The sequence below is a fragment of the Argopecten irradians genome, unplaced genomic scaffold (assembly GCF_041381155.1).
Source record: "Argopecten irradians isolate NY unplaced genomic scaffold, Ai_NY scaffold_0154, whole genome shotgun sequence".
Lineage (NCBI taxonomy): Eukaryota > Metazoa > Mollusca > Bivalvia > Pectinida > Pectinidae > Argopecten > Argopecten irradians.
In genome coordinates, this window is record NW_027187621.1 from 55,798 (window position 1) to 67,157 (window position 11,360).

At 37.7% G+C, this 11,360-nt stretch overlaps 1 pseudogene; it reads left to right on the top strand.

Annotated features, from left to right (window-relative positions):
• The first annotated feature begins 7,722 nt into the window (after positions 1-7,722).
• Positions 7,723-10,837, top strand: LOC138311904 (protein unc-13 homolog C-like; annotated as a pseudogene).
• The last annotated feature ends 523 nt before the right edge of the window (positions 10,838-11,360 follow it).

Consider the following 11,360-nt stretch of genomic DNA (forward strand, 5'->3'; position numbering starts at 1 on the left):
GATAACCTAAATGCTGGACGATAATGAACATGATATTTGTTGCACTCGTGTCGGGCTGATATAAGCTAACCATCAGCGGTGGTACATGATGTGCTATAATGCTATTTAGTCCTATACTATTGAAAAATCTTACTGAAAAGCTTAAAGTGTTATTTCCTAACAAAAACTAGCTATAAAAGCAAAAAAAAAAAAACCTCCCTATTTATTAGGACTTTACATATATAGTTTAATAAATCGTTTGTTTCAACTGACGCAGCAGTATCACAAACTCCCCCCTTATTTATAAAAAGTTATTTATGCAAAAAAGAGCGGGATGGGGTTGGGGGATGGGCCTATAAGGTGTGCCGAGCGATACGGCACACCACTAATGCCCAACCCCCCTAGACCTAGCACTACACATCTAGCCTATTCTAAAGAAATACGGTCTTCCCGGTGGATATTGTAACAATTAATATAAAAGGTGTCTTATTATAAGCCACTGGTGACTGATGATGCGACAGGCCCCTGTGCTGGCTTCTGTCGAATAGTCAGATTTTAAAAAGTACGTGCCAAGCACAAAGTAGTCCGTAGACTACAAGAGATATGTACATGTGAGTACACAGTATATATAATGATACCTATAGTGCTCCTGCCATTCCTGTTGTTGAGATGAATTTGGTTACAGCTGATGAGACCTGTGGGGAGTCTGAAAATAACTGAAACAATTTAATTGGTGTATTGGTGTCTTGATATATGTCGGCATCTCTGTATAAAACGTTGTCTCTGTAAATAAAATTTATCACAATATAAAAGATAGTGTTCTATGGTTTCTGGAACGTTACATGTTTCACATAATCCATCAGAATGTAAATTCATTTGGTATAGATAAAATTTGAGGCGGCATTTTCCCAGTCGAAGACGGGTATATGCTCTGGTTAGCTGTAAATTTTTACAATTAATTTTGTTGGTAAATTTTTTCAAAATGGGCATTTGTGTTTTCATAGACCTCCCCACGTCTGGTTCATTCCATTTAGTTTGCCAGATTTTAGTTTCCTGTGCCTGCAAAAAAGACCTTACTTCGTCCTTAGATAGAGGGACTTTAACTATGACGTGCTCTAATTTAAGGGCAGCTTTGGCTTCCGTATCCGCCAAGTCATTACCTAGGATGCCGACATGGCTCGGAATCCAAGCTAACTGAACAGTCCGTATTACAGACAATAGATATAAAATTTCATAAACAATTGGATTCTTAATGTTGAAAGCTGGCGTTTGTATAGCCTGCAATGAACTCAGTGAGTCTGTAAATATTACATATACATAGTTATTAGTTTCAATGGTGTTTAAAAATTGTAGAGAGTGAGTAGAATAGCTGTTAGTTCAGCAGTCATAATTGAAATATGATTACTTAGTCTGAATTTGTTTGTGATATTCATTTCCGGAATGACAAAAGCACATCCACATAGTTGTGTGGTTGGATCTTTAGATCCATCAGTATATATGTGTACTCCTGAAAAAGATAGGATATATTGACCTGCAGGACCTAGGGCATCTGCCGGCGACATTGACTTGTTTACGGTGTCGTGTAGTGTGGTGCTCACTTCCGGTTTGCTCAGGGTCCACAGTGGGATTGGGCTGAACTCGGAGGTGTGAGATGTGATGTTTGCTACCTGAAAAGAAGATTTGATTGTTTTTATCGAAGTGTAGTACGATTTGTATGTTATTGGCATTTTAGGTTCATTATATATGAATTTGGCATCTTCTGTTAGGCTGTTTATTGTAGGGTGCGGGGTTTTAAGTCCCTCAATTTTCAGCTGATATTTACAAATTAAAAAGTTCCTGTGGAGTTGAAAGGGTGGGTCTGAGGCTTCCGCCTGCAGACTAGAAAGTGAAGTGCCTTTCATAGCATGCAAACAAGTCATTAAACATTTATATTGTAATTGATCTAGGCGCGCTAGATGTGTATCGCCGGCTGAGTTATATACTTCAGCGCCATACTCTACTATACTTCTAATTAAGGTTTTATATAATGTAGTTAGTATATAACGATCGCAGCCCCAGTTAGTACCACTTAAATGTTTTATTAAATTTAGGCGTTGTTCGCACCGCTGTATCACAGAATCTATATGTGTGCTCCAGGTTAAACCTCTGTCATAAAACATACCAAGAAATTTTGCAACATTTTTAATAGATATAAGTGTTTCCCCCATTTTAATTTTCACCTCCGATGTTCTTGACTTAAACTCAGCAGAACCCCTTCTGCGAAATAGCACTGCAATAGTTTTGGTTTCAGATATTTTGAATCCCCATGTATTACACCAATTTAGAATGTTAGTAATGTCTTTGGATAGAGCGGTGCTCAATAGTTGTAGGTTACGATGTGCTTTCCAGATGGCACTATCATCTGCAAATTGTGATATATTTTGTTTAATAGTAATACAGTCAGATATGTCATTTATACAGATATTAAATAATGTAGGACTGATCACTGAGCCCTGGGGGGTACCGTTTTCAATTGGGTATACTTCTGAGTACGTCTCCCCTATACGCACTTGTATAGTTCGGCCCTGTAAAAAATCTTTAATAAAACCATACATGTTTCCATGTATACCCATATTTTTCATTTTATATAATAAACCATCTTTCCACATCATGTCGAATGCTTTTTCAAAATCAATAAATACAGCTAATAGACTTTCTTTATTAAGGTTGGCTTTTTGAATTTCGTTAGTTAGTTTTATTAGTTGGTCGGTTGTTCCACGGTTAGATCTAAACCCGCATTGATTGATTGTAAGTAAATTGTTGCACTCAAGGTACCATTTGAGGCGATTGTTGACCATTTTCTCCATAAGTTTACAAAGGGTGGATGTAAGTGAGATGGGCCTGTAAGAAAGTGGTATATTAGGATTTTTTCCTTTCTTAAATATTGGAACAACAATGGAGTGTTTCCAGCTATTAGGGACTTTTTGGCTTATCCATACCAGGTTGATATAATCTAATAAGACTTTCTGTGCTGGAACACTTAATTTTTTATACATGTTATATGTTATTTTATCTTCCCCAGGACTTGTGTCTTTAGTTTGCGCAAGCGCATCAGTGAATTCCTGAAATGTAAAAATATTGTTTATATGGTTATCACAAGGTTCTGTATTATTAATAAAATCAGACTGTTCTTGTTCAAATTGTGTTTTGTGCTGCAAAAAATCTTGATTATAATTTTCGGTACTACTTACAGAGGAAAAGGAGGCTGCAAATAAGTTTGTTTTTTCTTTATTTTCTGTAATGTGTGTATTGTTGTGTATTAGTGCAGGTATTTCTTTACATGTGTTTGTGTTTTTCATGTCCTTGACAGCTTTCCAGACCTTGGCCATGGTAGTGTCTTTATTAATGGTGTTACAGTAGTTTTGCCAATGTTCTTTTTTTGCTGTATTGATAACTGTTTTACAAGCCTCTCTTTTCTCTCTGTAGTCCTGCAAGTAAGAATAATTAAAACTTCTCCTGGCTTTGTTATAAGCCTTGCGCTTGGCACGTACTGCCCGCTCACAATCCCCATTCCACCATGGTACTGCAGAATATTTATAGTTCTTTTTCTGCTTTAAAGGAACATTAATATTAGTTATATTTATTATGGCCTGGGTGATATTTTTTAGACTTGACTCGACATTGCCGTCCAGTAATACCGGAGTTACTTCCCTTTCACTAGATGTTGTATAGCCCACCCAGTCAGCCCTGTTAAAATTCCAACCCGCTTTATTACCTGTATTATTTCTTAACGGTTTACATCTATAGTGTGTAATGATGGGGAAGTGGTCACTGTCAAAATTGTGTTCGTGAACCCTCCAGGTACACTGTCCGGCAATGTCTGGTGTAGCTAAGGTAAGGTCTAATACTGACATTTCAAAAGTTGATATATTTACTCGGGTGCCCGAGCCATCATTTAGTAGTGTAAGGTCATTATTTTCTATATAAGTGTATAAGGCATTGCCTTTAGCACTACAGTAATTGCCTCCCCATAGGGTATGATGGCTATTAAAATCCCCACACATGATGTATGGGGTACTTATAAATTGGTTTAGATGGGTATAATCCTCGTGTTTATTGGAAGTAGCGGTGTTGTATACATTTACTATACTTATAGATTTGTCGTGTAATTTTATAACAGCACCGACCACCTCCAATACGTTACTTGTGATATCTAATTCATGAAACACGAGGTTATCCCGTATATATATTGCTACACCTCCCCCCCCCCCCCCGTTGATGTTCAGGGCGATCTTTTAATATTGGGGGGTAAAAACCTGGAATAAAAAAGTTGGTGTTTTTGGTAAGCCAAGTCTCTTGTAGACAAATAATATTAATTTCAGGTCTACTTTCTATATAATTTAATAATTCAGTGCCATTTTTATTAATGCTCCGGGCATTCCATTGTAGGATGCCTATACCGATGGTGGTGTTATGGGCCATTTAAGTTGTTTCTGCAGCGGGTACTAAAGGAACATCCAGATTGATACCGAACAGTGTATCGACCTGGCCAAGTATATACACAAGAATTTCAGACCAGCTCTCGCCAGATTGAAATTTGGTAATTACGGAGACCAGTAACAACATTAGTTTTTTTATTGGAACCGTTACCTGTGGTTCCTGTGTTGGGACAACGGACGGACGGACGGATGGACGGGTTGTTTTTGGCGGCGGTATGTTAAAGTCGGCCACACCGGTATAGGGTACACGATTAACTTCTGTAGTTTCCGCTGCAGCTTGTGCGTAAGATTTTTTTACCTCGGCTATTGCCTCACGGCGAGAGCATTTCTCAGTGGTTTGAATTTTTACAATTTCAACTGCCGTTTTCCTGGCAGGACACCCACCATATGCAGCACTATGCTGTCCACCACAGTTAACACACTTTTTGGTCTCACTAGTACAGTCTTGAACTTTATGTTCTCCCCCACATTTTTGGCATCTTTGGGTGCCTCTACACTTGGCCGCTATGTGGCCATATCGATTGCATTTATAGCACCTGAGCGGTGGTGGTGGTATATATTGTTTGACATTGTGTGAGCGGTATCCGATGGATACACGCTCGGGCAGGGTTTTACAATTAAAAGTTAGTTTCACAGTTGTACTGCCTTCAATACTCTCATACTGTCTCCCTTTCATACGGGTGACTTTAACAACCTCTGCCTCTTCTAGGCATTCTAATATATCGGCATCTGAGATGTCTGGTGACACACCGTATATGACACCTTCTACTCTGTCTGTTGAAACTGGTTCTTTTACATATATCTTGTACTCACCCAACTGTTTTTCTTTAAGTAATTTCCTTTTCTGCATATCGTCAGTACATATTATCAGCAAGTCTCCATTTCCCAGGCCCCTGATGCTTTTTACTGGGTATTCTATAACACATGTAACAAGTTTTTGGATCTTAATAGGGTTACACTTGGATAATTTCACAGTTTTGCAATGTATGATGATTGCGTCTTTACTTACGTTTTCTTGTGGGGAGTTTATTCTCTTTCTCTTAGCATCCTTTGAGTCTTGCATCTTATCAGGGGTGTCAAAATTTAGTTTTCCTGCCGAGGTAAAAGTGTCAAAGTCCTGGGACGATGTTGTTTCGTATAGTTCTTCTACTTCCATGTTGTTGCTTCTTGGAACACCGGGAAAGACCGATAGTACGAAGAGCTAACAGATTTACAAAGATTGACGACGGTCAAGAGACGATTATATAGAACACGGACGAAGGACAGCGGACGATTCGCAATGAACACAGACGACAGACGATAAACGAATTACAACACACGTACAAGTCCAGACGACGGACGTGGCACAAACAACTCACTTATACCAGTATACCACAATATATGGCGATCGCGGTGTTGTAGGACGACGATATCGCCTAAATGGCTAGATCGGCGCCCTCCCAAACACCAATCGGATACAAAGCTGTCGTGCTGACCACTGGTCAACAAAACAGAGTATACTAGTAGATACACCGATTGTGTGAGGGAGTATTTATAGCCTTGGCCACTGATATTTTTTGTCGGAATGACAAAGACTATAAAATCAAAACAATATTCCGGCAATTAAGAAGTTTAATTGGTCATTAAAAGGATCACTCTTTCTCACAATTGTTTTTTTTTATTTGATATTACATAATTACATGTTTGACTTAAATAAACAATGGTGATATACTGTCTTTGCTAATTAGTCAGTTGTTATGGTAAAGGTTTTTACTACTACCCTAATTACGAGGCCATGCCCAGGCCTATGTTATTACAACGAAGCGAACTTAGCTTGGTCATGTATGATTTCTTTTGTGTCGTCAAAGAGAGGTACTCTGGATACGACCATAAGGAGAGTAGTATAGGGAGCTGTATTCATCGATTGGTTAAATGATAAAACGTGTACATTTCTTCATATTCCAGTTTACACATAATGGTAGTGAGGTTTCAACGAATTTTTTAAAATCATTATTTCTTTGTCGATTAACTTATTGAATCTGAAACTTAACGACATACATTAATTTTTTATACGTTTCTGATTCAGTATGCATTTTTATACTCGTGACGTCGTTACACCTAAAAATATCTTTAAAAGGGTTTTTTTCCTAATATTACTATCACTGGACAATATTAAAAACGTCTTTAAAAGCAACTGGTTAGCTGGGGATATTTGTTAGATCTATGTACAACTCGTTATAGGAAATGACATCGGGATATACCGGTGTCTGTATTAATCATCATATCTTATTTCTAAAACTGAGACACAAAAGTGAAAATAATATTGGTTTGAATAGATATCCTGATGAACCGTCATGGCAAGAATCGAATAAAGCACTAAAAAGAAGGTCACATAATAACAGAATTTTCATACAATTTACAGTTTAAGAGCACACCTTTCGAAACCCAGTTACTGGGAGTTATCATAGCTGGCATGTTATTTATTACACCATAAAATACACATTTACATGGAATATTGTGTCAACACAAACCGACCAACGGCTAGCAATTTTTTCAAGGCTATATTTAGTGCGTGACGTAATCGATACACAACGTCACTATGATAAACATAAAATATCATATGAACGATCACTGTGCTATACATTTGTTAAAAATTATATACTCAAAATGCTAATCAACGAAAGACAGAGACTAGATTGTCAGTGAAGTTCGGGAAGACCCTTTTTAACCCAGTACACTTTAATGGGGGTTTACAAAGAATGAACTTTACAAAAAAAAAAAAAACTTATTGCCAGTATATGTTCTTCTCTCTCTGTCAGGTGAATTATATTACCTGTACATTTACTTATATGTTGTCGCTATAGATACACCTCTCAGGTGTACTGTGTACCGCACACGTGTCATCCGACTAATTAACTCCACAGATAACGGACGCCGTGGACAAATTTAGCTATATTGCTTGGGGCCATCCTGACACCACGGGTAGGAGCTAGCTAGCGGTACCCTGCGGGGTTACGAAGGGGATGCGTATGCATTTTGGGGAGCTCGAAGTGAGAAAAATGGCCGACGATAGTTGTATACACTTTTTCAATGCGATCATATGTGTATGATTTTTAACACCAGAAACACAGTCATACAGCTACCTAATAATTTAATGAGACCATTGTATATATAGTGTCATATGTAGTGTATGTCTAATTTCTGTGAGCACTTTTTCACACCGCGGTCGCTTATAATAAGATGATAATATGATACTAAGGATTTTTGTGTCTAAAATACATCCTTGATGATACCAAGGACGTATGTGAGGTGAATAAGTCACGCTGGGTTTTGGGCAAGTACGACGTAGGAGCTTTTGCGTTTGTGTACTGACCGTGACGTTGGGCGACGACTGATTTTCCGTTAATATCCGCCGGCGCAGCCTTTGATGTAGCTTGTGGGTGCGAGGGTTACCGTCTTACTTTCTGAAGCGTCATTTCATGAGTTGTTTTTTTTTAACAAAAATTTAAGACATATCTTCTAAATCTTCCGTCCTTAAAGCAAGTACTAAACGTTGTGAAATTTTATTAACTTCACATTGGTGTTTCGTTGGACTCGATTTCCCGGTTCGTCTAGCCAAGGATTTATAAGTGAGACTCATATACGTCTAGCGTTACGCGTGGTGTTTAGTAGGGTAAAGAGACAGTTCTCACTTATGAATCCTTGATGATACTTTTGACGATGTTGGGATACAAAATGGGGGTGGTTTCAGTACCAAGTATTTATGAATTGGCATATATAATACATTCACTTGACTTTATATATATATAATCATTGACACACACGCCATATTGCAAGTCAGCACTTTTAGGAGATTCATGTAACAGTACATCCGGGTACTCGGTAATCTGTACACATTTACATTTTTATTATGATAAAATGGTGCGTTAGTCCGATAACTATTAGGCCTAAATCAAGTTCAAAAAGTGTTAATAAAATACGGAACACGATTACATATATACAAGGATTTATAAGCATTTATAATTCCGTGATATATTTAAAGGATTTGTGTAGTCAAAAATGATAATTTTTTAGTTTATGCTGGAAATGGCTTTATTAGACCGTGTAGAAACCTCTCCGTGTCGCGCGCGACCGGATTAACCTGTAAACCGCCGATATCGAGGTCAAATTTTCTGACCGCCCGATTATGCATATTTTCTAGCCCTAAACCGTGTGACGTCACAATAGTCCGTGGCTTATTGCTGTACTTTAACTGATGTGCTATCACTTACATCGACGGTCACAGGAAAAGCCGATCAAAGATTTTTTTTATGATTACTTTTGAGTGAAGTTAATCGTACAATAACTTTGTCTCGAATATACTCTAATTTATGCTCTAATAGCAGGTATCTTCGTGTAATTATAAAAGAAAATCCACACAGAAATAAAAGTTTCCGATTTTTTGTCGAGGAGTTCAGCAACGAATTCGCTTTAATTAAATAATATTTTCCTGTAATCTGTATCTTTGATACATTGTGAATTGCAAAGTTTGTGACTGTAGAATGAAATTTTACGTAACAGTTGAAGAAATTCTTGATTAAAGAATCAAGGATATGATGCTTGACATACGTACACACCGATGATTTATCATTACAAACATTGTGTTGTGGAGGTCAAGGTCGCGCGCACCTGTATACAGACGCTTAGAAATACGCTCCGCCAAGATTCACCATTCTTGGCGATTTTATATGACTCCTTTCTACGACTTTTGTCATGGATTATTAGAAGACATTTCTCTATTCATTACTGGATTATTGATTCGAAAACTTCGAGGAAAATGTCGCTTTTGGTGTACTTTTTAGTGGCGATGGCTTGACATAGTGCGCGGTGACCACTACTCACCGGACTCTCCATGTAACTATTGTGTTCATTACCGGACTAGTACATATATATACTATTTATTATTATATACCTTTCACGATGTCCAACTCCAGAAGAACAACATCCAGAGATAGTGTAACGATTTCCGACAGACTAGATATAGTGTGTCGGAAACTTGACAATTTCGCAACAAAGGAATTTTTGAACTCTGTGATTGCAAACATGAAAGAAGAATTACAGACTCAAATACATCGTGAAAACGAAGAGCTCGTAAATTCACTCAAAGGAAGAATCAACTCGCTTGAAACAGAAAACGAAGAACTTAAGGACAAATTGTGTCTTCTTGAGCAGAGACAAGCCGATTCAGATGAAATTATCAGTGATCTTGAGGAACGCTATAACGACCTAGAACAACACGGTCGGGAAAAACTCTATACGGATTAACGGGCTCCAAGACAACTCTGATAAAGAATCTGTGGAGGAATGTGTGAAGAAAGTGGTTGAGCTCGTCAACACCAAGCTCAATGTGCCCCTCCAGCCCCACGACATAGACATAGCGCACAGACTGGGGAAATTCGATAATGCCAGGAAAAGAAGCATCATAGTGAAGTTCACTCACAGGCGCAAGAAACACGAAATAACCAGGTCCAGGCGGAAACTGAAGGGCTCCGGAATCACTATTTTCGAGGACCTTACAAAAACTAATCAGCAGAGATTGAAAGACGCATTTAAGGTAGAGTGTGTACAGAACTCATATAGTGTTGATGGCAAACTTTACGTAATCCTAAAGAATGGAAAAAAGAGACGACTGTTTCCTGACACAAAACTAACTAATCAGTTTCTGGAAAACGATGCGAACTTTAATTACAGGAGAATTTGATGGATATTGTGGTGACTGGTCGACCGTGACTTGGCTTTAAATGCCCTGTTGACCATATACAATGTATACATGTACGAGTTCGTTTCGAAAGTAGTGTTCTTATTCAATACGTGTCTAACAACGATTGCTATTTATTTAAGTTTTGGTGTGTGTGAAATGGAATAGTGAGTTGTTTTTTCCCATTCTTCTTAAATGGATGGATACGATATTCTGTTTATCGAAAGGTGAGTTTGTTTGTCGTAATATTTTACCTCTCTCTATAATGACATTTACATACACAATTTGTATGTACCTATGAGGTGCATTTTTTTTTTTTTTTTTTTTTCTATGCTCATATAACGTTTGTTTCTACAGTAGTGATTTTATTTTCATATACTGCAAATTTAGAATACGTTGTATTTGCAAATTTCAATGTTTTCCACCCTTCTTTCCCCTCCGTCTTCTGTTACTTGATTTATCATATTTGTTCTATGCCTACATTATAACTATACCGCACGAACGGCAACTCTGTCTTACTCTTACGTCCTTAGCAATTTAGGATACGGACAGTCGTCCGCTCCATATTCGATTATACTAGTGTTCCAATCCTAGTCATTTATACGTTTGTCTTCAATAGGTTGGGGTACATTTTCAAGCATACGTTTGACTATGACTCATATTATTTAGAAAAGTAGTACTTCCGGCGATGATTGGAGTCTCGATGATATGTTTGTTCTGTTCTAGGGTCCCTCTACGGTGAGTCGTGGTCTAATGCCTATTGACCAATGGATAAGATTTTAAAATCTGCTTTTCCTTTCTTTCCTTCTTTATCTTTCTGGGGAGATTCAAGCCTCATAACTTACTATCTTTTCCCACATGTAACATGAGTAGCGTAAACATATTCTCGGCCAACTGTCAGGGTCTTGGCGACAAAGTTAAAAGAACAGATGTTTTCTCATACCTTCGAGATAAAAAATATCACATATACTGTCTACAGGACACTCATTTCACGGATGATTTATCTGATATTATTAGAAACGAATGGGGTTTTGATTGTTTTTTCAGTTCTTTTTCTTCAAACTCACGGGGTACAGTAATACTTTTGAATAATAATTTTGAGAGTAAGGTCCACAAAGAAAAGAGAGATTTAAATGGAAATTTTCTTGCTATAGACATAAATATCGAAGGCCAAAGAACAACACTTA